This window comes from Hesperophylax consimilis, chromosome 1, assembly GCF_061612785.1.
Source record: "Hesperophylax consimilis isolate HC1 chromosome 1, BYU_Hcon_1.0, whole genome shotgun sequence".
Classification (NCBI taxonomy): Eukaryota; Metazoa; Arthropoda; class Insecta; order Trichoptera; family Limnephilidae; genus Hesperophylax; species Hesperophylax consimilis.
In genome coordinates, this window is record NC_142836.1 from 4,006,617 (window position 1) to 4,033,167 (window position 26,551).

General features: G+C 32.2%; 1 pseudogene; it reads left to right on the forward strand.

Annotated features, from left to right (window-relative positions):
• The window catches only part of LOC149426145 (neuropeptide CCHamide-1 receptor-like), a 197,672-nt pseudogene that overhangs the window by 96,550 nt on the left and 74,571 nt on the right, over nucleotides 1-26,551 (forward strand).

Consider the following 26,551-nt stretch of genomic DNA (forward strand, 5'->3'; position numbering starts at 1 on the left):
AAGTAATTCAGTTTGCTTGCAATAGGCACCTGTAATAGTTGGAATTAAATCAAGGTTCCGGGACGAAAGCAGAGAGGTCGTAAAATCGTCTAAGACGAGAAAGGAACCCCCTATCTAGGCCTGAAAATAAATATTGAAGGGTGTCAGCCAATTAGATCTAAACGAAAGCTATAAAATTTTGAGAAACCAATCAGTGAACGGAAAGGCGTGTGTCTACGGAAGACTTTGAACTTTGGACCCGGCGATAAAAAAGATAAGTAATGGCTTCTTCTTTCCCACAAAAATTAGAGGTAAATGCACTATAGAGTAAACATCGACGTTCAAGGGAACAAGTCCTGGGAATGTTTACAATAACTGAGACATTTATGAGGTATCGAACCATTGAAATCGAGGGCTTTGGAAGTTTTACAAGTTGTAAAGCACACACACAAAAATGCAATGAAAAAAAATTATAAACGTGATAGTATAAGAGAGGGCGGAAAAACTTAGGGAAATTACTGGCAGAATTTTCAACTGTAGTACAATTATTTATGATAGAAGGAGGGTGTCAAGTTCGATAAAGATCGTACTAAAGAGAGGTGAGAGTTTTGGAAACAATGGAAACTAATCGTTATCAATTTAAGATGAAGCGGACATATTGGTAAATCAATTTTGAATGAAAATCTCGCAAAAAAAAATAGACATTTTAGAAAAGTGCGGCGACCGAATGGAAGGATAACACAGAGATTTTGAGCTGCTACAAAGGTCCTAGGGACATGAAAATTGAGTATCAGAGGAAGGCAGTAAAGTTAAACATATAGCGATAGATTAGATTCAGGAAAAGTAGACATTTTACATGATTATCAGGGTAGATAGATATAAGAGTTACACAAGACTGTAGAAAAGTGACATGAGATAAAAGGTTGACAGTCTCATGTGTATTTCAGAGGATAAACAATCGAAATTCGAACATGATTCTTATTTACGTTAAGGTGATAAGCCATTAGAAAAGCGATTAACTTTAACGTTGGGCTTATGAGATATTTATATAAAGCAAAAGAAATTAAAATTAATAGGTTTGAAATTAAATAAAATTTACGAGTCTAGTACCAAAATTTGGAACGTAAACAGATGTCCAGACCAGTGGCGGTTCTTCCCTTAGGTCAATTGGTGTTTGACCCCCCAAAATTATAAGACAACAATAATAAATATAATAATCAATTATGTGCATCAAAACATTTAAAATGTAACGCGAAACAGCGGCGGCGGCGAGTGACTAGCAGTGACATCTGTTGTCTCTAATAGAAGCTTTCATTCACAAGTCCACACGATTCGCTGGGTCAATTTAAAGAATGTCCAATTTGGCATCTTCTGTCCCTACGCGCGCCATAGAATAAACGAGATGGCACTATATTTTTCGTCGAAGTAAAAATTAGCTTCTGAAGAAAGTTTAGGGACGCTTAGGTCATGACCGTGGGGGAGACAACACGGTGAATATTATATGTTTTACAGAGATGGTGACATAAACAAATGTCGTTTTTTCATTTTACACGCTTGTAGTGTGTGGAACAATGGTTGTTTTTCAATTGCATAGTTCGGGAAAGGATTAGAATAATTATTTATGTTGTTATCGATTTAGAATGAAACAAAACAAAAAACGTAAAAAATCATTGTCAAATAGAATCAAACACTGATTTTATTTATTTTAATGTTGTGGACAACTACATTAAAACTTAATATCTTAAAAATAATTTGCCGTAAGTACATGGATTGTGTATTTATTTCCAATTTATTATATTAACATAATATTTATTTAGAGTCCGCGACTCTAAAACTCTATAACAAATTGATATAGTTAATAATATATGGGCATTTTTCACAATATCAAATAAAGATTAGTCACACATTTTTTTCAAATGACCTACCACGACTGAATCCCTAGAGCCGCCTCTGGTCCAGACGTATGATATATGTGAAATCTTGTATGTAAGAGATAGGAGATGGGGCGGAGATCAAGTAAGGCAATAAAAGTGACAGATACCCCAGAGTCAAATTAGGTATATCTCCCATGGAAGTGTGGAAAACTATATATTAATTAATAATAAATGAAGTATGAAATTTTTCTGGAGACCACACACATCGGAAAAAGTGGAGAAAAGATAAAAGAAAGGGTAAAGAACGGTGATAAAGAATGATCCAAGTGGGGAAAAGTGATACAATTCAAATTTATCCGTGAAATAAATAAATACGACTTGGAAAATAATTAGTTATAGAGTTATGAGAAATAACAAAAGAATAAAGAAGAAAATTGTGCAGGAAAACGTCGCGAATAAAAGAAAATCCAAAAAAATAAGGAAAACTCAAATCTGCGACATAAAGAGAGAAGGTACGGGTGAAAATGGAAAAGCTCATATAGGTGACAATAAAATTAAGTAGATTTTAGACAAATCGAAATTCAAAAATGCATAGTAAAGATTTCAACACGGATTTGATCATTTTTCACGCGAGATGCATAAAATTGAGATCTATATATATGTTATTGAGGATAGACCTATCGCGAATTGAGAAAAAAAAGGAACGCAAAATCATGAGATTTTAACTACATTTTGTATGAACAGGGGACAAAGGAAGCTTGGGCGATTAACGCAGACTTACCCGATTCGGACCCTATCGATTTAGAGTCGTGAGATAAAAACTGACCACCGCCCAGAGCCGGAAAACAGAAGATCGTATGTAGAGACAATTGAAATTAGGGGAAGGTATGTTCGGATTTGCGAGTTGTTAAAAGATAGAATTGATTATCAAAGGAAATTCAGATACGTTATTTGGAACCTGAGAGGGGTATAAAATAAAGGTACACACCAGTTTTGGGACAGTCAGTCGAGGTTTTGAAGAGGTGCATACGCCGCAGTACTACGTTTCTTGGTAAAAATTGACAGTGAAATATCTATAAGTGTTAAATTTTGAACAAGTCTAAGTGTTAAATTTTAAATAAGTCCCTGGACTTAGAGAATTTGTGAATAGTACAAGTACTAGAATCAGTGAAATTTTAATAAGTCTGTTTAATTTAATCAAACAGTGTTAAAAACAAGATAGATATTAAATTCAGTGCTTAAAAGTGTAAAGTGAGAAGTGCTAAAAAGTGAATTGTGAATTAAATAAAATTTTAAAAATTATTATTTCATTCAAAGTGAAAACATTCAGATCTAATTGAGAGTTTTTATCGTTAATCAAGAGTGAACGTGTTCGCGAATTAATATTTAAAAATAGATTATAATTTTGTTTAAATTATTAATAGTAAATACCCTCATCTTAGTTTAAAAGAAACACAAAAACAAAAAAGGATTCAATAATAATAAACGCCCAACCTTTTGTTCAAAAAGAAATAGTTCAAAAAAAAAAAAAACTAAATGTGGATAGGTTAAAATATTGATGAAACCAGTGCAATTTAGAAGAAAGTTTTAACAGATATTTAATTTATTCAGAATCGAAATAATTAAAAGTTTGCGCAATTCAGAATGAACTTTCTTATAAATTTATATAAAAAAAAAATTTAAAAAGGAGTGAAAATAACAAAAATAGTTCGAACTAAATAATTTATAGTTTTCCGGCACATCTATATCACAAATATTAAATATCAGCTAATTTATATGAATCAAGCAAGAAATAAAATATTAAATAGGAATAAATAGTCGAAAAGATTTATTTTGAAATTAGTTGAAAAATACAGTTAATTAGGTAGGATTTTCTTCGACAAGATTTGTTGTGTACCTCCCAACCGGAAAAATCTTGTAGGGGGTGAGTTTTCCTTTTATAAATAATTTTCAGGCCCAAGGAGTGAGGAGGCACAGCTGATCATGGTATATCATTTAAATTATTAAAACAACAAAACAAAGAATTACACATTAAAATATGTATATTGTGTATTTGTGTATATATATATAAATATAAAATAATATATTGTATATAAAGAATATATATATGAGTAATGTAATTATATATATGTATTTTATTTATTAATCGAAGCATCGAAATGGTAGCGATTTTAATACCTACCCGAGGACATATCTATATTATTGAAAAAGAAAATATGTATTTATTAATATTCAAGACTATGTAGAATCATATATTTTATATTTATTTATTAATATATGTACTCTTATTTAACATATTTTGACAATCGAGATATGTGTACTTAAATATATATATTTATATTTATTCTTCATTTAACTTCTAGTAAATTTACTAAATCCGGAAAATGAAATAAATAGTTTAACTTCAAAAAGGAATTAAAAATATTTTAATTAATAATGCACAATAAAACTAAAGAGGCACAAGTGACTTCTAAGGAATTTTAAAATAAACAAATCTCACATTTAGGTTAGTGTGTCAGGAGATGTTTACATTATTTGTTTACAAATAAAAACGTACGGGGAACTGGGTCAACTGCATAGTTTGAAAACGACTTTGGCCGCAACTAGACAATCACCAGGATGTCATTGTACAATGTGCAGCGATTTTTGCGTATTCATAAATACCTATCATTCACAAACGACAATTGAAAATCACGGTTTAGCAAGATTTATATCGCATAATTACATGAAACACTTGAATACCATTGATTAGATAGTCGCATAGATTTTTATTAGTTACCTGAAACAGCTGGAAGCTGCGTGCTTACAAATACCTATCATTCACAATCGACAATTGAAAAATCACGGGTTAGTAAGATTTATATCGAAATATTATACGAAAACGTTTGAATATTATTGATTGGGTGCTCAAACAGACCCCCATCAGTTGCCTGAGACAGTTGAGAGTCGTGTACCCTCTTATGTGGCAATCAATTACATGAAACAGTTGAAAAATCACGGGATAGGATGAACTAAATCTAATGTTGAATCCTGGGGAAAGAAAAATACAGTTCATCCGATAGGAGGCAGTGGTCGCTCCTATAACAAGACCATTAACCAAACCAAATAGAGATGACGATTTTCTTAAATAAAAACGTCAAAACCAAACAAAAAGCCTGGAGTTCGATAGCTCTCCAAAAAACAAACTATCAATAAGATCTTATTCTACTAGTATTTATTCGTATAACCTTATTCTTACGTATATATTCGGTTACCAAGCCTAGAGTTTCGCAGAACTCTTTGTGCGAGATCCGAGCTTGGAATGCGAGGTAGATAGCCTCGTATTGCAAGTTATAAACCTTTCCCAAAACGTATGTATACATATATTTATTCGTATGTACTGTTTACTGGAGAATGCGGACCTGCATACAGCTTGCATTTTAGGTCTTCTGGACCACTCTCGCATTGTCTCTTAAACGTGGAATGAGGATTCACGACCCGTAAGTCCACACCAACCGTGAGTATATGATTGTATATAGGACGAAACCGGTTCGCCCTAAGTAAATTGTAGTCCAAGGAGGGGTCGGAATTTGGGGGTATCGGGACCCGAGGGGAAACTTGAAGGCAGTGCATGATGACGTGGAAGGTTCATTGGGACGCGGTGACTTAGGCACCAATCAATGAACCGTGTCAAAAGATTGTGCGAATTTCTTGTTGACTCACGATCATCTCGTTTACTTGTAGGAGGTTAGGAGCCAAATTATGCCAGCAAATGGGCTATTCCGAGTTTGTCAAATATGCAATTAACTAATTACATTAACCTACTAAATCAATCTTTACATGTACCTTATAGCAGCAGAATCATAAAGGGTGGCGCCAAACAGACACAAGAGTTTACCAAAATCAAATTTACTAACAATTGACCATTTGAGTTATATTTAATCACCTGTTCAAATAAACATGTATAATATCTTTTACCTGCGATTAACTACGACTTTGTTAGGGTGCAGGGAATCAGAATAGTTACAATAGGGAAGCTAGCTCATTCAGAGAAATCATTTAAGTCTAGGTTTGCAATGGAAAGACCAATACAATTTTGAAACGCAACGCCTTGATCAGAACCGAGAGGGTTACCACAAAATGAAAGTAATTAAAATCCTATATCATAAATCAAAAAATTACACAACGTTTGATGGAATTTAATTACAATATAAATACGGAAATATTTGCATTCAAGTTCGTAAATAACGTATTAATTAGTTAAGTACATATGTCTATAAAGATATATAGTACAAGAGAGCTTTAAGTAGCTTTCTGTAGATATCAATGAAAAGGGGTCCAATTTTCATGGAGGCTTATGTGTTGTAGGGGAGGAATTTTCCATCCCTGCGAACACATATGCAAAGCCTTAGAAAAAAAATGAAATATCGGTCATAGCCAAGAGAGAAGAAAATTTTATATTGTTTTAAGCAAATAAAAAAATGGCGAAAAGATGGAGAATATTACAAGACAGGGGCACCCTTGTGAGGTATTACACCAAATGAAAATGAAACAGGATAAGCAACGGGAATTTCTTTCTGTAGCTAGCCCTACAGAACTGCCCCTTAAGTTTTTTGTAAGTGCTTATTCCGGTCAGTTCTTCTTGTCACATAATATCTGATTCTTCAACGTTGCATTTCCACAGTCAAAATGTCCTCAAACTTAGTTTTGAAGTCTGTGTGAAGTGCATTTAAATATTGAACGTTATTATTACCCTGGAAGTTTTTCAAAAACAAGTTGGGGAGCTAGGAAAATTCAAGGCTTCCAATGTGCAATTTTTTGTTTGAATATATTAATTCTGATTAGAAAAGGAACGAAGACTCTATTTATTTACCTCAATTAACAATTTTACGAAATATAAAAATACAAAAATCAAATAAGTAATTTCTTAGTCTATTATATTTGTGTTAGGTCTATTGTTTCATTTACGAAACTCCTAAATGTTGACTTGAGGTAAATGGGGGTCCGCTCGTATGTACCCCCATTTGAAACTCGTGGACCCTCAAATTTTTTTCTCGCTGACATAGATCCCCAGCATCCCGATATCGACCCTTGGGGGTCCATATAGACCACTTTGGGAACCTCTGATTTACACAAAGTTCTTCCAAGATGTGCATTTTAACAAAAGGTTTGTTTATTCATGTAATTACAGAATATTACATAATATAAGCAAGATATTAAGAACAAATATTAATTAAAGCGAAGGGAATAAGTTAAATAACAAAGAGGAATATTATCATAATGGTCACACGTTTGAACCGATAGAGTGAAATAAAGACTTACCTAATTAAACGAAATTTATTACTGAAAGGGAGGAGTTGAAATTTTAAATGACATTATATTCATATTCGTTAACTAGATTATGAAGTCTAGTAAAGGGTTTACACAGGGGAATGTGATATTTGACCTAGTTATTAGATTTGGTACACGTGGTTTAAATAGAGCTAACAAGTCACCCAAAGAGCGCAATGGAGGAACATCTGGAGATACCATTTCGAGTCTTTAGGGACCGAACTAGGAATGGAGATTACATTGATTAGTTTACTCTTTTATCATAATAGATAACCAGTTTCAATTGAAACGTGCTTACCCTAGTATATATGTTGCTCGATCTGAATAGCTAGGATAATATGAGTCACCAAACCTTTTCCCTTCCTTCGCTAACGTCTTGGCAGTTGGGACTCTTGTGTTGTATAACATTGGAGGAAATATTTACATCATTCCTCCAAGGGAATAAAGAATACATCAATTTTTGTTTCACAGTCCCACTGAATTAAGAAGTTGATGATTTATTTTGTACACGGTGTCCGGAAATTCGTATTACCTACAATAGTTAAACTGGTTAAAAATAAAAATTAAAAAAAATCGATCTAAGCATTTCGAATTTATTAAAGATTTTTTCTGTTTTTTGACCCATACAGGATGGAAAAGCTTTGAAAGTCAAAAACGAAGGTTATACCAAAAAATCGACAGCTAATGTAATGTTTATTTAACAGTTTCCCGCTTGTGCTACTAATCTGTATTCAAATGGGTTTTAAGTGATGTTCTTGACTAACTTAAACAAGAGATTCCTGACATTATTTGGATTAAAAATGTTAACAAAATCTAAGAACGCTTTCACAAAGAGAAATATCTACCCAAAACGGATTTAAAAAACAGTAAATGTCCACAAAGTGAAACATCTACATACCTACACCTGTATGAAAGTGAAATAACTTCGTAAGCTAATAATTAATAATGTAAAAGAGCCATGATTATCTTATTTCAATCTATCTGAGTAGGCCCCCAGTCATATTAAAAAAATACTCTATTTCTGATTCCCCATCAAATTTTTCCCTTATGCATTTTTGTATGGACCTTTCAACGGTTGTGTTGGTGTTTTATTTTAAACTTTTACTTTAGAAATTTTATTTTAAAAGTTTGAAGAAATTGTGTACTTTGAAAAGTAAAGCAATTATAAGTTTTTGTTTGTATTAAAAATAAATAATTTCACTGTAGAATTAAAATGTACTGATATTTTGCTTTGTATAAATTAAATTTCAAATACGTAGATATTTCTCTATTATATAAATACCCAATTTTTGACTTCTTTTTCAATAAAAAATGGGTTTTCACAAATGAATTGAATTCTCTTATTATTCTAATATCTTTGGGTTAAACAATTTCGAAGCCCTCGAAATGAAAAAAACCGTCAATAATAAATCAAATATACAACAATCAAATCAATTTAACTGATAGTCCAATATTTAATTTATTCCATTAACCTCTGATAAAACTGTTTCTTCCCTTCCCCCTCCCTTCCTACCCATCCTGTAATCAGTCTACATCCTTTCTCGTTATAGCACTAATAAGGTGTCTGCTTTTTTTATTTCTATCTCTTTCACTCGTGTATTTTATTTCTATCTCTTTCACTCATTGTTTTATTTTCTTCTATATGTATGTGTCTGTATGAAAATAACTTTAGTTGATATAATAAGCCCTGACGAAGCTTGAGCTAAGCGAAACCTGGTTGGCTGTTAATATTAATTCAAAATGAAAGTGGTGTTTTACAAAGTGTATTTTTTCATTTAATATAATTGAATTTGCATTTAAAGATTTTCATTAAATATGAATTAACATTTTCACGGCCAAAAGGTTTGTCGATATTTCATATTGTAAAAACGGTTCTCAATGTTGGTCAACGGTGATTTTGAGGTTTTTTTAAAAAAAAAATTTCCAAAGACAAACATAAAATATTTGTCACATGTTTCTGGTTACTAAGACGAGTAACCGCTTAACCCCCATCCTGACACTTACAATCCAATGTCTAATAATAATAGTAATAAAATTATAAATAAATTTTATAAACAGTTTTTACTCCAAATAATGTCCAGCATTACCAGTTAAAGTAAGTCAAGTACCTCCGTTTATCACCTGTATAATGTTTAATAAGCGATATAATTTTGTTAATAAATATCAACAAATATTGATGGTCTTTTCAAACCAGAAGGTTAAGAAATTAAATGAACAGAACATCTTGTAATGTCGCATAACATAAGTTAAAAGTATTCTTATCAATTAGAATTTTGGTTGCCAAACAAATTGTTATATTTGTCTTTCTTTTTTTCCTTTTTATAGTTTTGACCATTTCGTAAATCGTTTTGTAGATCGTTCTTCATTATTTTTTGTCGTGATCTTTTTCAGGTCGAACAAACCGGAAGACAGAAACTTTATTACACTTGGAAAGCAATATCTTTTCTTACTTTACAGATAAACTTGGGATCCAAATGCTTTTTTTAACAACAGTGAATACTTGAATCTAGTGAAAGCGGGCGATAAAATAAGACAAAGTGGAATCTCACCACAATGTAAGCAATGTTTATTTATTTACGTAGGAGTGAACTATGGAAAATATACAAATAATTCTTTCACCAGTTCAAACATTAAAAAATATATATTTCAGAGCAGGGAATGGGAATGAGCTAGGGAAAGGAAATATAAAAAGGGATTATATACCAATCAATAGTCTAGACGAAAATGAAAATCGCGTAAAAACAAAATGTAGGTATTAAAAAAAGGTGTTTGAATTATTCGTTTTTAAGTATAATTTTTTGTGTCGGTCGTTCACAAGAAAGCTCCGTGGCAAAATAAATTTAACTTAAAAAAAATTATTCTTAAGTGCCTATATTATAGAAATTTTATTTAAAAATGTACATGTTTGTTCAATAATTATTGCAAAATAAATATGTTGCGGCAGCTTAATTTAAATAAAATTAATAACTTGATAAAGATGATATTTTAAACAAATCAGGAGTCTATAAGTTCATTTGTGACGATTGTAACTTTTTAATAAGTTACGGAGAATCTAAGGTGTATGAAAAATCAGAATTCATCGTAATTTGCCAACAACATTTTGGAAATAAATCATTCTTTTGATTTAAAGGATTCAAAAGTTTACGTACGAATATACCATGAGTTTACAATTATATTAATTAGAAATCAGAAAAAAATGTTAATAGTCAACTGAAAATGATGAATAATTAAATATTTTTTTAAAATAGCCTTCTCCTAAATTCATTTTCGCATTAATAATATATTTTTGTTTGTTATTTAGACATTTTAGTTACTCCGTAATTGTCTTATATTAATTTATAAAAGATTTTTTTGTATACATATTTGTTTTAGTTTATAAAAGATTTAGAGGTATATATTATATTTATATTTTATTTTTATTTTATTTATTTATTTAACGCCCAGAGGGCTTTTACATGGTTGGTAGTATAATTTTAATTTGACAAATACTTTCAAACATAAAAAATAAGAATAAAATTACATTTTATAAAAGCTATGTAACAAGTTATACAAACACATGAAACAAAAACAGAAAAATTACAGCTATTTGTTGGTTTACATGATGTGTTTAGGAGTATTGTTGAAATAAATGTTTTAAATGATCCACAAAACTTGCCAAGTTGGTATTGAATATGTCAACATCACCCAAGTAATGATTTCCCATGGTGTGAAGTCGTTGTATCGGAGAGTGGGCAATGTAGTTACGCTTATGTGTGCTGCTGTAGAATATTGTATTTTGTCGTGTTGTTACTGTAGGTGTATGTATGTTTATAAGTTGCAGAAGTTCACAACAGTCGAATTTAGAGTTAAGTATTTTGAATAAGAACGTTAAATCGTTTATTTTACGTCTATCTTCTAATGTATGTATTTTTAGAGTATTTAATAAGAAATTGTATTTTAAGTCTTCGACAGGGATATTTGATTTAAAATTTATAAAGGGAAGAATTTTTTTTTGTATTCGCTCAATGTTGTTAATGTGAATAAATAATAATAATAAAAAGAATGTTTCTTTATTTTACATATTTTTAATAATTGTTGTCTGCTTTTAAATTAATTATTATCCTGACGAAGAAACCATTGATTTTGAAATATGTCGATCATTTTTGATTAAGTAGTGGTGTTTACAAAGTAATTCATTTAATTTAAAACTAGCTGTACCCTGTCATGCGTTGCTGTGGCTCAGTCTGTCTGTGCAGCTAGAGAAACAATAGGGCGTGTTTTTTTTACGTCCAACAGATGGCACTTTAAAAAATTATATTAATATATACATATATTAATATAGCACATGTGTATTCTAATGCAACATTGTGTCAACATTTCAAAGCAATCGGTAAAAAACTTTTGGAGACTTAAGATTTTGAACAAACGAACGCTTACATTTTTATTTATATATATAAATTAATTATGATTTTTATCTACCTTAGGTTTTCATACTAGTTTATTATTTTTTCGAGTTATTTCTCCTATCATCCAAAGCAGATTTTTCTTTGTATGCCATCAGGTCTTCATGTTTATTGTGATTTCTGTTTATTTTCGTCTGCAAGAAACCCACAAAATGTATAACTAACCTGTGATCCACATGCCCGGCTTTGTCCAAATGAAATGTTGAATTTGTTACTGTAATGTCGGTTACCTTCGTTATGCTTCTAATTCACTAGCTTTTCATTTGAGATAACAGTTTCATTGCGATATATGTAAAAGGTGTTGATGTCCAGTATGACTCGTTCTCACTGCAATGTCAGCATAATGGTGATTTTCCTAATCGTCAAGTACTTAGGATAAGTATTGGACGTGGCCGTTTGACGTAGACCTCTTTTCGATCCGATATCTTATTTTAGTCAGCTTTTTAAAATTCAAGCCGTCATCAGATCGTTGCAGATTTTAGTGCAAAAAGAAAACCGCTGAAAGACAATTATCTATGTTAAATTTTTTTACGGTAGGCAATTTTGCTCCTTACCATGAATGTGAGTATCACCTGATTGAATCAAAAATCTTACTATTTATGTAAGGACCAGTAATAATATATTTACAATCTTTCTACCATAGATAATGTAAATATTATACATCAAGATATTGCAGAGTATTGTGTTAGTTTGGTTTCACCTTAAAAAATAACAAGAGAAGTGTTATCAACACAGATTTGATTGAAAACTGATGTTGCCAGTTAACATACAAAAGTTCGACTCCTAGGCCCAAGACAGTCAAATAAATTGATTATCTGTTTAGAAAAGAATTTCAATATTTCACAATGTTTGACCATCACGGAGGAAAACGAGTATTGCTAATTTATTAAAAAATCTCATCAAATTATCCATAATCCGGTTAAAAAGGTGATTTAAGGCCGTTTCCTGATAAACTTTCAGTGAATTTACCAATATATCGAAACACATGTTCATACCCCTGCATTTGTCTTGATTTTTATGAACAAGTGTTCCGACATTCTCATTTTTCATTTCTCTTTTACTAAAAGTTTATCAGAAAACCCATCAATTCATTCATTAAGGGCCCACAATCCCGTTTTTAACCGGATTATAAATTATTTAAAGAGATTCTTAATACATTAGCAATAATCACTTTTCTCCGTGTAGAACAGTTTAATCGGGTTATCTCTTCAGTGCTTACTACCATAATAAATCACTAATGACAGAAATCAGCAGAAGAAAAATCCACAATGTTTTTTGACAAGCCTAATAAATTCTCTACTGCAACATGATTTGCAAAACGATAACTATACAGAACCTATAGTGAAGCGAATTATCTGTCTACAGAGTGTTTAATTTGAAATAACATGAATTTGTTTGCAGTTCCGGGTGTGCTACCCCTTCCCCGAGCAGTGGGGCGCTGAGTACGCGCGCATCATCGTGCTGGGCCGGTTCCTCGTGTACTACGCCATTCCTCTGGCCGTAATAGCGGTGTTCTACGCCCTCATGGCGCACCACCTCGTGCTCAGCGTCAAAAACATCCCCGGGGAGCTGCAGCTCGCTAGGAGGCAGGTAATCCAACACACTCAATACAACTACTTACTTCTTGTTGTATTGAAAATAAAAATATTAGTTTCTAAGCAGTCGGTGTTAGCAGGATCGAATCCCTTCGTCCGAAAGTATACATTTTGAGGGGGGTATTTGTACCGCCATCCCGGAAACAATTCATTGTATAACCAAAATCTCTGCCATTGGTCACCAGAAGTAGTTCGCTACGTTTGGTGAATTAGCAGGGGTGCCCGGGTTCATGGGGTGATGATTGTTAAGGTCTCTTTTGAGATTTCTCTAAGACATCTTTTGACCTCTCCAGCGAGACCCTCTCGACCTATCACGTTGCACCGCAGTGGGAGAGATGAGTTCAAACGGCAAATCACTCCTGGACACACTGACCCGAAAATTCCTACCCATGCCTCACATATTTTCCCTTCCCAGATCTTCCTCTCATTATTTTCCTTTAAAAGTCCACTACACAGCATCCCCAAATATGACATAGGCATTCATGAAAATAATTTTTCTCAGGGCCTATGTCATCTTTAAATGGATGAATTAATAATTTTTTTTAACAAATATGTATATTTGAAATATAGCTCTTTACGACACGTTCCAGAGTGGAAGATACTCTCAGAATCGATTTAGTGAAAGACCATCATTTAAATTCAAAACGCTACTTGAAATGCTTCCTCTTCCTCATCTCGTTCCCCTCTATACTACCTACAGCCTCGCAACATTCCTCATTTGGGGGTGTCATGACCTCACTGTCTCCAGACGGATGGAGGCAATTGCGACTCTAGTGCGAAACTCAATTAAAACAAAAACAAAAAGGTGTTCCAAAGCACAGTTCAATGATAACACTTGGAGGAATAATGCACAAAAGGGTAGGTTGTTCTTAAAAAAACTTCTCAGTTCCTAAGTGAAGGCAGCGGTGATATGTGCACCAGACGTGACTAGCGGCGAACTTCGGCATTACTTGTATGTGTCTGGGAGTGCACTATTGGCAATTTCCTGCCAGAACTCAGTGACAATCTGCCTATTCAAAATTCATTCAATTTTATAACGAATATTATTATGTGGTTATTTTATTATTTTGCCATTAAGTGCCAGAATTCACTGAGTTTCAAAGATCGAGTATCCTATATAATTTTTATTTTATTTACTAGGATGAAAAGAACAGAATATTCCTAGAATATACAGTAAAAAATTATACACAATGTTTTTAAAGCATGAAAAAACGTTAAATTTAATTTTAAACAATATTTGTAAAACAGCAGTTATAAAAAAATACAAACTAAATATAAAACAAATCCCTAAAAAGTACATTGCCAACGCTATAAATTGTACGATTTAACAAAGTTCTGGTATAAATTACGCTTACTTCTATAAATGGAGTCAGTAAATAAATCAATATTACCCCTAAACTTGTTGCCCTGATCATGCATCTTTATGGTTAGTGAGTGTGTCTGATAGTTGGATGTGTATGTGTTGCAGAAGAATGTTACATATTGTCGTGTGTTCCTTTTCAATACATGGAATTTAATAGTGGCTACGATGGCAGGGCTGTCAATTAAGTTGTTAATCGTCTTAGAGTCAATGTATCATGTACATATTGGACAATTAGTAAGTTGGTAAGTTGATTGGCTCGGACAGAATCATGGTTACAGAATAATACATTTTCCCGAGATTGAACTGGGGCCTGGAGTTTATAAAAAGCTGACCTTCAATGAGTCGTATTTGTAATGAGTAATGAATAATTAATTACTATTCGTTTACTACTACTACTCGACCCGAGCGCACGGTCTGAGCAGTTATCAAAAACATTGGTTCATAATGCAAGCACTCTAATAATTACATGATCATCAACAATAGAAAATTTCAGAAAAAAATTGAACTACATTTCACTTAGCCACACGAATTTCCGACTTTGAAGAAAAATACTAACATAGTAAATATAATAACAAAAAAAAAATTAAATAGCCTACAACTGTGGATGGAGTCTCTCAGAAATGAGTCGTCAACTTGCAAAACCCACTCTTAAACTTTACGGAAATCTGTAGATGTAACATAAATGATAACATACATTAATTACTCTTTTGATATTAATTATTTATTTATTTTCCATTAACTTTAAAATGCTTTTGGTTAATGCATCACAACCAGTATAAATCTACAAAGCTGTTTTTACAAGTCAAATACCACTTTTGCTCCAACATTTCAGTTATATGGACGTCATAATCCATTGACTCCAAAGTGATTTACAAAAGCACTCGCGCGAGATAAACGGTTCCGAAATGCGTGTTGTTATTTTCGCTGCGCTGGTGAGAGACAATTATTATTTTTTATTCTTTTTATGTTTAATAAATTTGTAGAACTCGATTTAAATTTTTAATAAAATATTTTTTTTAATGTTTCCGGCTTTTACTCTTCGTAGATGTTCTGGACCATCATTTCAGATTATGAAGAGAGTATTTATTGTTAACTAATATTTAATTTATTTAAAAAAAATTAACGAACACAAGTTCTGCGATGTAATTATTATTAAACGTGATTAATGTTTCGATTTTTTATGAATGGATAGGCTGTTACTAATTAGATTCTTACACGCCCGTTCAACGTTAGTGCGGTTAAACTGGCCTCAAGCCTGGTTAGGACCGTTTTAACAAAACCAACATCATGGTAATAAGTCAATTTTTTCACTGTTCTGACCTCCTTACGCGCCGCGTAATATTCACACCAAGTTTTTTAGTAAGGCTGATAGTCCTTAAGTGGTCTTACCACAGTTCGATAATGTTTATGGACACATCCGAAGAATTTGTTATAAATAAAACGATTTTTGATATAATTAAAGCGTGTGTAAAAGTTAAATCTCGTTTGTTAAAGTTTTTTTAAAGCGTAATTGTAAAAAGCATTCACTTTGTGGCTCATCATAATTTATAATTAAAACACATAAATTTGTTTTTGACCACGATAGTTTTATTTTCACTCTACCGGTTTCGGAAGATCCCTTCCTTCGTCAGGAGAATATTTAAAACTGAAGAAGAAACTAAAAACTTCGTCAGGAGAATTTTTTTAAAGCATAAAAAAAACTTTAACACACGAGATAAAACAATTAATTTTGCACATTTTTAAGATTATGAGTTTTAAATTGTTACAAAACTCTTCTTATTTATTCCTTTCAGGTAGAACATAGAATATTTTACCAGAGGTTGTCAAATTATCGAATGAAAACGGAAAACATTTAAATTGTTAAATTTCTAAAATTTCTGATATACACCAAACTTTTTTCTTAAAAAACATTAATTCGTAAGCATAACACATTGAAGAAGTTTTTTTTGCTCATCACACTTATTATTAATTAATCGTTAATGCTTTTCTTCGCTTTGCAAAAAAAAATTGAAAGTCGTATCGGTCAGTAGCTGAGTTGGCATCGCGATGATTAGATCACCACCTACTCAGTCGTCGTACGTTTGATTCCTCGGCTCGCTATGTCCCCCACCATAATACAAGCAATATTTTCCGCTTACTGTTGTGGTAGTAGGAGATTTTCAAATAATTTCAGGTTATTCGTCACCCTGGAATGTTTGTCTTTTAAAAAATTATATTTATGCGGAAAATTCGATGCTTTATGCATTTATGAATAAAGTATAAAAATCAACATGTGAAACTACAAACACGATTTTTATGATAACATACAAAAATATTAAATAGTGTTATTTTTATATCACGACTGTTACAGAAACTCTGTAATCAGTTTTGAAACGAGATTGGCTCGGAAGGAAGTTCAAAAATTATTATTCCGCGTCTGTAGTTTACGCCTATATTTGCAGAACTTTACCAAAGGCGCCTTCACATCGCTCAAATTTGATATTCAGAAAATAATTTGCATTCCCTTCGCTTCGCCTGGCAATGAGCCTGCTATTTTTTCTATAACACATTATTTTCCAAGAAAGTGTATCAAACAGCGGATTTATGAGGCAACACATTAATATATGTGGGTTTTATTTTGCCCCGTAATATGGGGTGACTTTTGAATCGGGGGGCGACTTTGATCATCCGCATAATTCTCGCTACCACTCAGAAATATCTTTTTAATTATGAATATTATTTTTCCTTTTCATGAAATCTCGCCAGAATCCTGGGAATTGATTTACCAATACTGACCGCTCTCAATCGCCGTCGAAAGTAGATACAATGGTCAACATTCTTATTTTTGAGTTTCATCGAAGGTTCATAATTACATACGCCAAACGTCGAAATTCATTCCACTCAAAGCATGAGTGGATCGAACCGGGGCCCAGATTACGATGCTAGTTGTAGTACACCGGAGAAAGTTATTGGCCCCATCAATCTCAAATACTGAAGATCATTATCGTTTTTTATTGTTCTAGGTATATATATTATTTAATTTGCGAGATGGAATTGTATAACTCTGCCCAGGAAACAATTTATTTAGTGATTCGCTACGTTTGACGATTTAGCAGGATTGCCCGGGTTCATTGTGATACGGTGTGTTCAGGATGCACCTGCCCACATGGAAATAAATGATCCTGTTAAAAAATTCCTGATAAAATATTGGTCAGAATATATCAAGACGGAATGCGACAATATCAGTATATCTATATCAGTATTTGTACGAACGCGTGTTCCGCCGTCCTCGTAAAACATTCACTTTTTACTGATACTTGTTAGGAACTTTGTCAATTTATTCGTTAAAGCTGCGTGGCGTGCCAGATCGGGAGAGGTTGAGGTTTGGGGAGTCCCTCTTCAGCTGGACTCGTCCCCTTGCGCCGCAGCGGGAAGAACAGATCATTCATCCGTCACTCCTGGACATACTGATCCCTAGATTCCTACCCACCCCTCATACATATTCCCTTCCCAAAACTTCCTCTTCTTTCTTACCGTAAAAATCCCCTCCACACAGCCCCTTCCCCCCCAAAGATGACATAGGCCCTCAGGTAAAAAATATATATGTAAATGTACATTTTATTTATTTGCTGGTATATTTTTACTTTCTACGTGAATGTTTATGCTTTATGAGATGTATGGGGTAGTACAAACCTCTTCATAATCGGGAATAAATAAATTTTATTATTATTATCAATATTTATGTTTTTTTCGGACTATGTGGATAAATAATTAACAAATTTTTATTTTTTGGAATAACTTAATGAGTTAAACCTCAAATTGTAATATTTAATTATTGAAGACAATATTAGCGACTCTTAAACGAAAATCTGAAACACAAAAATCAGAAAAAGATACGGTCACAGTGTACGGATGTGACCGTTTTATAAATACATTTTATAAACACATTTTATAAATTCCTCAGCGTTCATAATAGTTAATAAGAAAATGGTACCTAAATCGCAGTTACTCCACTCCGAAAGGTGACTGTGAATATCATGTTTGTATTTTTTTGACTGCCTAAACACAATTATTTTTACATATTTTGTGCGTATATGCCTAAAAATCTTCAATAAATACGTCACAAAGTTTCTATCTTCTATCTTTATTCCATAAATACATGAATACAAATGTTAAGTGTTCGTTTTTCGAAATCTTAAATCTTTTAAATTTCTTCATCGGTTGCTTTAAAATTTTGACACAACATTTGCATTCGAATATACGTGTGTATTTATATACCTACTTATGTTAATTATATGACACCTGGGATAAAACCTTGCTGTTTTTTGAAATAATGGACAAATACGCTTATTTTTAAAAACTACCTCATATGTTGAACGTAAAAGCAACACGAACTATTGTTTCAACTAGTGATTTAATTTAAAAAAAAATTAAATATGTTAATTTTTTGAAAATTGCTCACAGTCACCCTATTTTAGGCACTCCGGAATATTTTGCTTATAATCTTTGTACTCGTAATGTGTATACCTCATTGTCTACGAACGTACCAGTGTACGAATGACTATTGTCAGTTTCCAAAAATGTATGGTTCAATTCCCTAGATTATTTACTTAACAACTAAAAAAGCGAACACTCAAAACGAATGGAATCCCGTACAGTCTTTTTATGTGATTAAACACAACTGTAATCTAAAATATTGTCTCTTTAAAAATTCTTTACGGTATGAGTCCATCATATTTTTTATGTTTTATTTGTTCATGACACACATAATAAAGGCGAAAATTCCCGGGTTACCTGACAATATTTGAAAATCTTCCTCTACCACTACAATAAGCGAAAAATGTTGCTTGCGTCGTGATGTATTACTAAACCAGCCGAGAATTTGAACTCACGACGTCATAGTGGGACTCAAAAGCGATGCCAACTCAGCCTCTGACTGGCCGACCGGTGATAAACTTGCTTCATATAATATTTTACTACTCAGGTCCGATTTAATTTTTAAAGAAAATTTTTGCGATTCTTAAGCGAAAATTTGAAAACAAAAATCAGAAAAAGACTGTCCCATCTAGGACTTGAACCCAGGACCTTTACCTTGCCGGGGGCTGCTCTTTCAACTAAAATAGTGGGACCTTATTCCCTTCTCTCATAATTCACCGTATCATACTATGAATAAGAATCACTAGCTTTATCTTATATTTTACACCGCAATTTTTTATTGGCCTCTATATTTATGTTGGATCGCATGTTTGAATTAAATGTAATCTAGATAGTGTCTTGGATAAATATATCCTGTTTTCATTGACTTTCTTTGCGAAGTTCATTAAATAACGTCCTAAAAATTTAGGACCAAATTAAAAAGGAAAAAATATAAAATAATAGTTATAGTAAATTGCAAGTAATTAAATGAACAAAAAGTGTTTTTCCAAGTATTACATTTAAACATGGAGTGAGTATCAATTATAACAACAAGAGAAAGTTATATTATTCACATCAAACTGCAGTTATTCAATTGTGTTGTTATTCTGCTTTTCAATTTTTTTCAATTCCAATAAACAATTGGCTAAATCAATAAAATAATAAGTTTTATGACAAATTCGATGGATTATTATTTTTTTAAGAATGTCAGGAATTTAGCGAGGTTCGTGTTAAACAAATCAATGTCTGAGCATAATCTATTAAAAGTTCTACAGCTTCTTCTTATAAAAACATATCGATAATTCTTGTTCATCAGAGCACATTCCAGTATAATATCAGTAAAATAGATATGACGTTCTCCCGTCTGTTATCTGTTCTACTCGCTGCATCCGTCAAAAATAAGAATCTATTTTACGGACGTTTACGAAAGTTTTCAAATTACTAGGAACTTCGGACCAAACCCAAAACCTAAATTTTATATCGTGAAAGTCACCACTGAAGAGACAAATTGATAGATGTGCGTTGTGGGTATTTCTGTATATCCGGAGTAAGCTCAATTTTTGCTTACTTCTGAGGAAATTGTCTTAGAAAATTAAATGTATCTCTTTCTTTCTCGATGCAGAAAATCAATGTATTTCATTTGTCTGAAGTATAAAGCCTGCGTCGAACGGTCTAAGGCTGAAAACACACAAGTGTATATTGCGGCGAGTACTGCGCAAGACACGCTGGCTCTAGCAGCTGAAAATACGCCGAATATATATAAAGTCGGATATAAAGGCCATTCATTTTTAAAGTTCTTATTTTTCGTGCACTGTTATTGTCTTTTATCGTTGTCCTCTACTAAAATAGCACTGTTATTGTTAAATTTTATTCTCTGCTTTTGTGTAAACCGTTTATTCTTTATTTCATATTATGTTATTAATTTTTTTATAGCGCACTTGAAGTGAAACAACACAAAACTGAGCTATATAAATTCTATGTTATTATTATTATATTCAGTGTGCATTCTGAGATACTGGTGACTGGCCACATCGAACGCAAGATGATATTATGCTCGGCGTAAGGATGTACCGGCCGTGTAGCGCGATGTATGTGCGTAACGCGACCTAAAATGAGCTGCGAACGATTCTCTCAGTGTGTTTCGGTCTTAAAACAAGAACCCTAAGTATGTCTTATGTAAGTTGGCGACAGCAATTTTCTTTCAAATGAATACATATCACACCTCTATATTTTATTTGTCCAGTGTAAATCGTAGTTTAATTTGTTCTGAGCAGCAGATATTTTCACATCTTTTTTTTAGTTACAAAACCAAACAAGTAGTTCCTAATTGCTTTTAGTTTAGAAAATTACCCCTCAAATTGGCGCAGAGGTTCATTGTAGATTCAAGTTTTAAAACTTTAATTTTATCGGGATGATGATAACATAAGTTTAGATTTTGGTGTAGACGGACTCACAAATTTTTGAATTGAAAACACATTTTCAAGATTTATGAATACTTTAAAAATGATTCTCGCTGTATTTACCTTTCTCAGAATTTAAAAATAAATGTTTTGAATTTATAAAAAAAATATAACACATAATTTTAAAGTAAGTTGAGTTTTAAGTAAGTGGAAGCCATTGATGTGTGAGGTTAAGTGCTCCAACTACGGGTTCTTCAATAACTAATGATATTATAAGTAAAAAAGATGCATACCTTTTTTCGGAAGTTTTTACATCTTTGTATGGAAAAATAAATATTCTTGTGTTTAAAAATGTTTTCATATGAGAAAAAAAAAAACAATGAAATTTCGGAAATTAGTTATTTGTTTTTGATTCTACCATCGTGCAGAATCAACTCCAGAAGTTAGTACATGTGTTATTTTGTAGTGTTTGTAACTGCCTTTAGAGGGAAACCGTAGGAAAACACGAGAACTGCAATATTATATCACATCTAAATAAATCTAACTTACCTCTAAGTTATTGACATTACCAGGATGGACATTTCAAAACTAGTATTGAAACGTTGGTTCATGATTGAGGAGTTTGTACGAAACCGGCTACAAACATCATCATATTATATAATAGACTGAATGCTGTAGAAATAAGACCGCTACAGCATGCACGCCATGTCAAGAGTCAGAATAATAGAAGAGTATGTATGAGACGATGCACAAATATGAATGGAGTAAGGAGTGTGTGCCATGACCGAGTTGTTTGGCGGTCCGCCCTCTCTTCCTACCCCCAAAGGGAAATGGCGTGATGGTTAGTTACTTAGTTAGACCTGTAAATAAAAGCGCGGTCGACGATTGATAAGAAATCCCGAAAAAAAAGCCCGCCAAATCTTCTTGGCTGTCAGTTAAATTTGGGTGACTGTTGAATTAGGCAACCTTTAGAATAAAATCCTTTTTACTCAAAATTGAAGGTTTATAAATGAACTAAGGCCGATTAACGAAGCTCAAGGATTGAAAGAAGTAATTCGAACTCGAACAGACGAAATTCAGACGTTATTTTGAGTATTTCGATTTATGGCTAAAGATCTAATTGACCAATTAACTCAACTATGAATAAAAACCTCATTAACTAATTAACTCCCTGTTTAATGCCAAAAACAGACTGCCAAAGCATATTTAGGATAGTATTTTAATTCAAAATTCTAATTTTATTAATATTTTTACCTAAATATATGACGTTTGATGATTCGGAATGTAAAATTACTCTTGTGTTTGTGATGAAAGGCTTAAATCACAATGAAAACAGATAAACCGTTGCTTCCCACTTCGCGGATTAAAAATATACTAATTATTTATGAAAACCGTCATTCTAGCGACATCTGTTGATTTAAAATTGATCCAGTTTGTTCGCAGTAGGCATCTGTAATAGTTGGAATTATATTGAGGTTCTAGGACGAAAGCACAGAGGTCGTAAAATCGTCTAGGACGAGAAGGATTCCCCTTGTCTAGGCTTAAAAATAAACAATGAAGGTTGTCAACCAATTAGATCAAAACAAAAGCTATAAAATTTTGATTAACCAATCAGCGAACGGAAAGGCGTGTGTCTACGAAAGAAAAAGAAATGAACTTTGGACCCGGCGATAAAAAAGATAAGTAATGACTTCTTTATTCCCACAGAAATTAGAGGCGAACGCACTATAGTGTAAACAATCGACGTTCAAGGGAACAAATCCTGGGAATGTTTACAATAACTGAGACATTTATGAGATAGCGAACCATTGAAATCGAGGGCTTTGGGACCTCTCATGTTGAAAAAAAACACACACGAAAATACAATGGAAAGTTTAAACGAAATATAGTATAAAAAAAGGCGGGAAAGCGAAGGAAAGCTACTGGCAGGATTTCAACCGTCGTGCAATTACTTATGATAGCGGGAGGGTGTCAAGTTCGATGTTAATCGTAATAAAGGAAAACGAAAGTGTTAGGGACATTAGAAACTAATCGTTATCAATTCTAGATGGAGCGGGGGTATAAGGAAAACGATTGGGAATAAAAATCTCGCATTAAAATAGACATTTTAGAAAAAGTGCAGCGACTGGACGAAGGGAAAATTCAGAGATATTGAGCTGCTACGAAGGTCCTAAGAACGTGATAATAGGGTACCAAAGGAAAGCAATAAAACTAAACATATAGCGATAGATTAAATTCAGAAAACGTAGGCATTTTACATGATTATCAGGGTAGATGGATATTAGAGTTACACAAGACTGCAGAAGAAGTGACATGAGATAAAAGGTTGACAGTCTAATGTGTATTTTAGAGGATAAACAATCGAAATTCGAACATGATTTTGTTTGCGTTAAGGTAATAAGACATTATAAAAGCTATTAACTTTAACGTAGGGCTTATGGAATGTTTAGTTAAGACAAAAGATATAAAATTAATAGGTTTGAAATATAATGAAATTTACGAGCGCAGTACCAAAATTTGAGACGTAAACAGATGTCAATGCGTATGTTTTATGTGATATTTTGTATGACAAAGATAGAAAATGGGGCGGAGATCGAGTTAGACAATAAAGGTGACGGATATCCCAGAGTCAAATTAGGTATATCTCACATAGAAGTGTGGAAAACTATTTATTAATTAATAATAAATGAAGGATGAAATTTTCCTGTGGGCTACACACATCAGGAAAAGTGTGGAAAAGATAAAGAAAGGGTAAAGAACGGTGATAAGAAATGATCCAAGTGGAGAAAAGCGATACAATTCTAATTTATCCGGGAAATTAATAAATACGACTTGGAAAATAAGTAATTATAGAGTTATGAGAAATAACATAAGAATAAAGAAGAAAATTGTGCAAGAAAACGTCGCGAATAAAAGAAAATCCAAAAAATAAGGAAAAACTCAAATTTGCGACATAAAGAGAGAAGGTACGGGTGAAAATGGAAAAGCTCATATAGGTGACAATAAAATTAAGTAGAATTTAGACGAATTGAAATTCAAAAATGCATAGTAAAGATTTCGACATGGATTTAATCATTTTTCGCATGAGATGCATAAAATTGAGATCTATATATATGTTATTGAGGACGGACCTATCGCAAATTGAGAAAAAAAGGGACACAAAATCATGATATTTTAACTACATTTTGTATGAACAGAAGACAAAGGAAGCTTGGGCAATTAACGCAGACTTACTCAATTCGGACCCTATCGAGTTAGAGACGTGAGATAAAAACAGGCCGCCGCCCAGAGCCGGACGACAGAAGATCGTATGGAGGCACAATCGAAATTAGGGGCAGATGTGTTTGGATTTACGAGTTGATAGGAGATAGAATTGATAATCAAAGGAAATTCAGATACGTCTTTTGGAACCTGAGAGGGGTATAAAGACACATCAGTCTGGGGACAGTCAGTTGTGCCTTGGATTTGAAAAATTGTTACGTGGCAGTACTACGTTCTTGGTAAAAATTAACAGTGAAAAAATCTGAGTGTTAAATTTTAAATAAGTCCCTGGACTTTCAGGAAAAGTACAAGTACTAAAATCAGTGAAATTTTAATAAGTCAGTTTAATTTAATCAAACAGTGTTAATAAACAAAAAATAGAGTTTAAACTCAGTTCTTAAAAGTGTAAAGTGAGAAGTGCTAAAAAGTGAATTGTGAATTATTTAAATTCTAAAATAATTATTTCATTCAAAGTGAAAACATTCAAATTCAATTAAGAGTTTTTGGAAATCTAAAGTGAACGTGATCGCGGATTGATATTTAAAAATAGATTATAATTTAGTATCAATTTTGTTTACAAATATTAATAGTAAATACTTACTTCTTAGTTAAAAGAAACACAAAAACAAAAAAAGGATACAATAATAAACGCTCAAACCTTTGTTCTAAAAGTAACAGTTCAAAAAAAAAAAAATTGTGAATAGTTTAAAAAAATTGGTGAAAACAGCACAATTTGGGAGAAAGTTTAACAGATATTTAATTTATTAAGAATCGAGTTAATTAAAAGTTTGCGCAATTCGGAATAAATTTTCTTATAAATTTATTTAACAAGAAATTTAGAATCAATAAATTGATCAATTAAAACCCACCGTGCGTATAGCGACCGTGTTAAAAGTGTTTGTTGTTTTAACCAGAATTTTAACATCAACCTACCATTTCGAAAAAAGAATTTGAAACAGCTATCATTCAAAAGCCTAAACTAGAAAAGTGTTATTAAATCAACGGGTTTTCTGGATTAGTTTTTCGTTCGGAAGAAAAATTAAATATCAGTTAATTTATATGGATCAAGCAAGAATAAAATATTAAATAGGAATAAATAGTCGAAAAGATTTATTTTGAAATTAGTTGAAAAATACAGTTAATTAGGTAGGATTTCTTCAGCAAGGTTGTTGTGTAGCTCCCAACCGGAAAGACCTTGGTGGGGTAAGTTTTCCTTTTATAAATAATTTTCAGGTCCCAGGAGGCACAGAAGGGCTGTGAAGTGGAGGTATATCAATTGAATATTAAAATAAAACAACAAAAAGGAATTACACAATAATATATGTATATTATGTATTTATCTACATAAAAATAAAGTAATATATTGTATATAAAGAATATATATATGAGTAATGTATGTACCTACATGTTTATGTATATATATATATATATATATATATTTACCATTTAATCGAAACATTGGAATGGTAGCGATCTTAAATACCTGCCTATGGACATATCTATTTTATTGAAAAAGAAAATATGTATTTATTAATATTCAAGACTATGTAGAATCATATATTTTATATTTATTTATTAATATATGTACTCTTATTTAACATATTTTGACAATCGAGATATGTGTACTTATATATATTTATATTTATTCTTCACTTAACCTCTAGTAAATTTACTAAATTCGGAAAATGAAATAAATAGTTTTACTTCAAAAAAGGAATTAAAAATATTTTAATTAACTATGCACAGTAAAAGGTAACATACCTGAATTATAAGGAGAGGTAGAGATATTTCTTAAATAAACAATCTCGCATCTAGGTTAGTGTGTCAAAGGAGAGGTAGAGATATTTTTTTAAATAAACAATCTCACATCTGGGTTAGTGTGTCAAAGAAGGTGTTTACATTATTCGATTTGTTTATAAATAAAGCGTACACT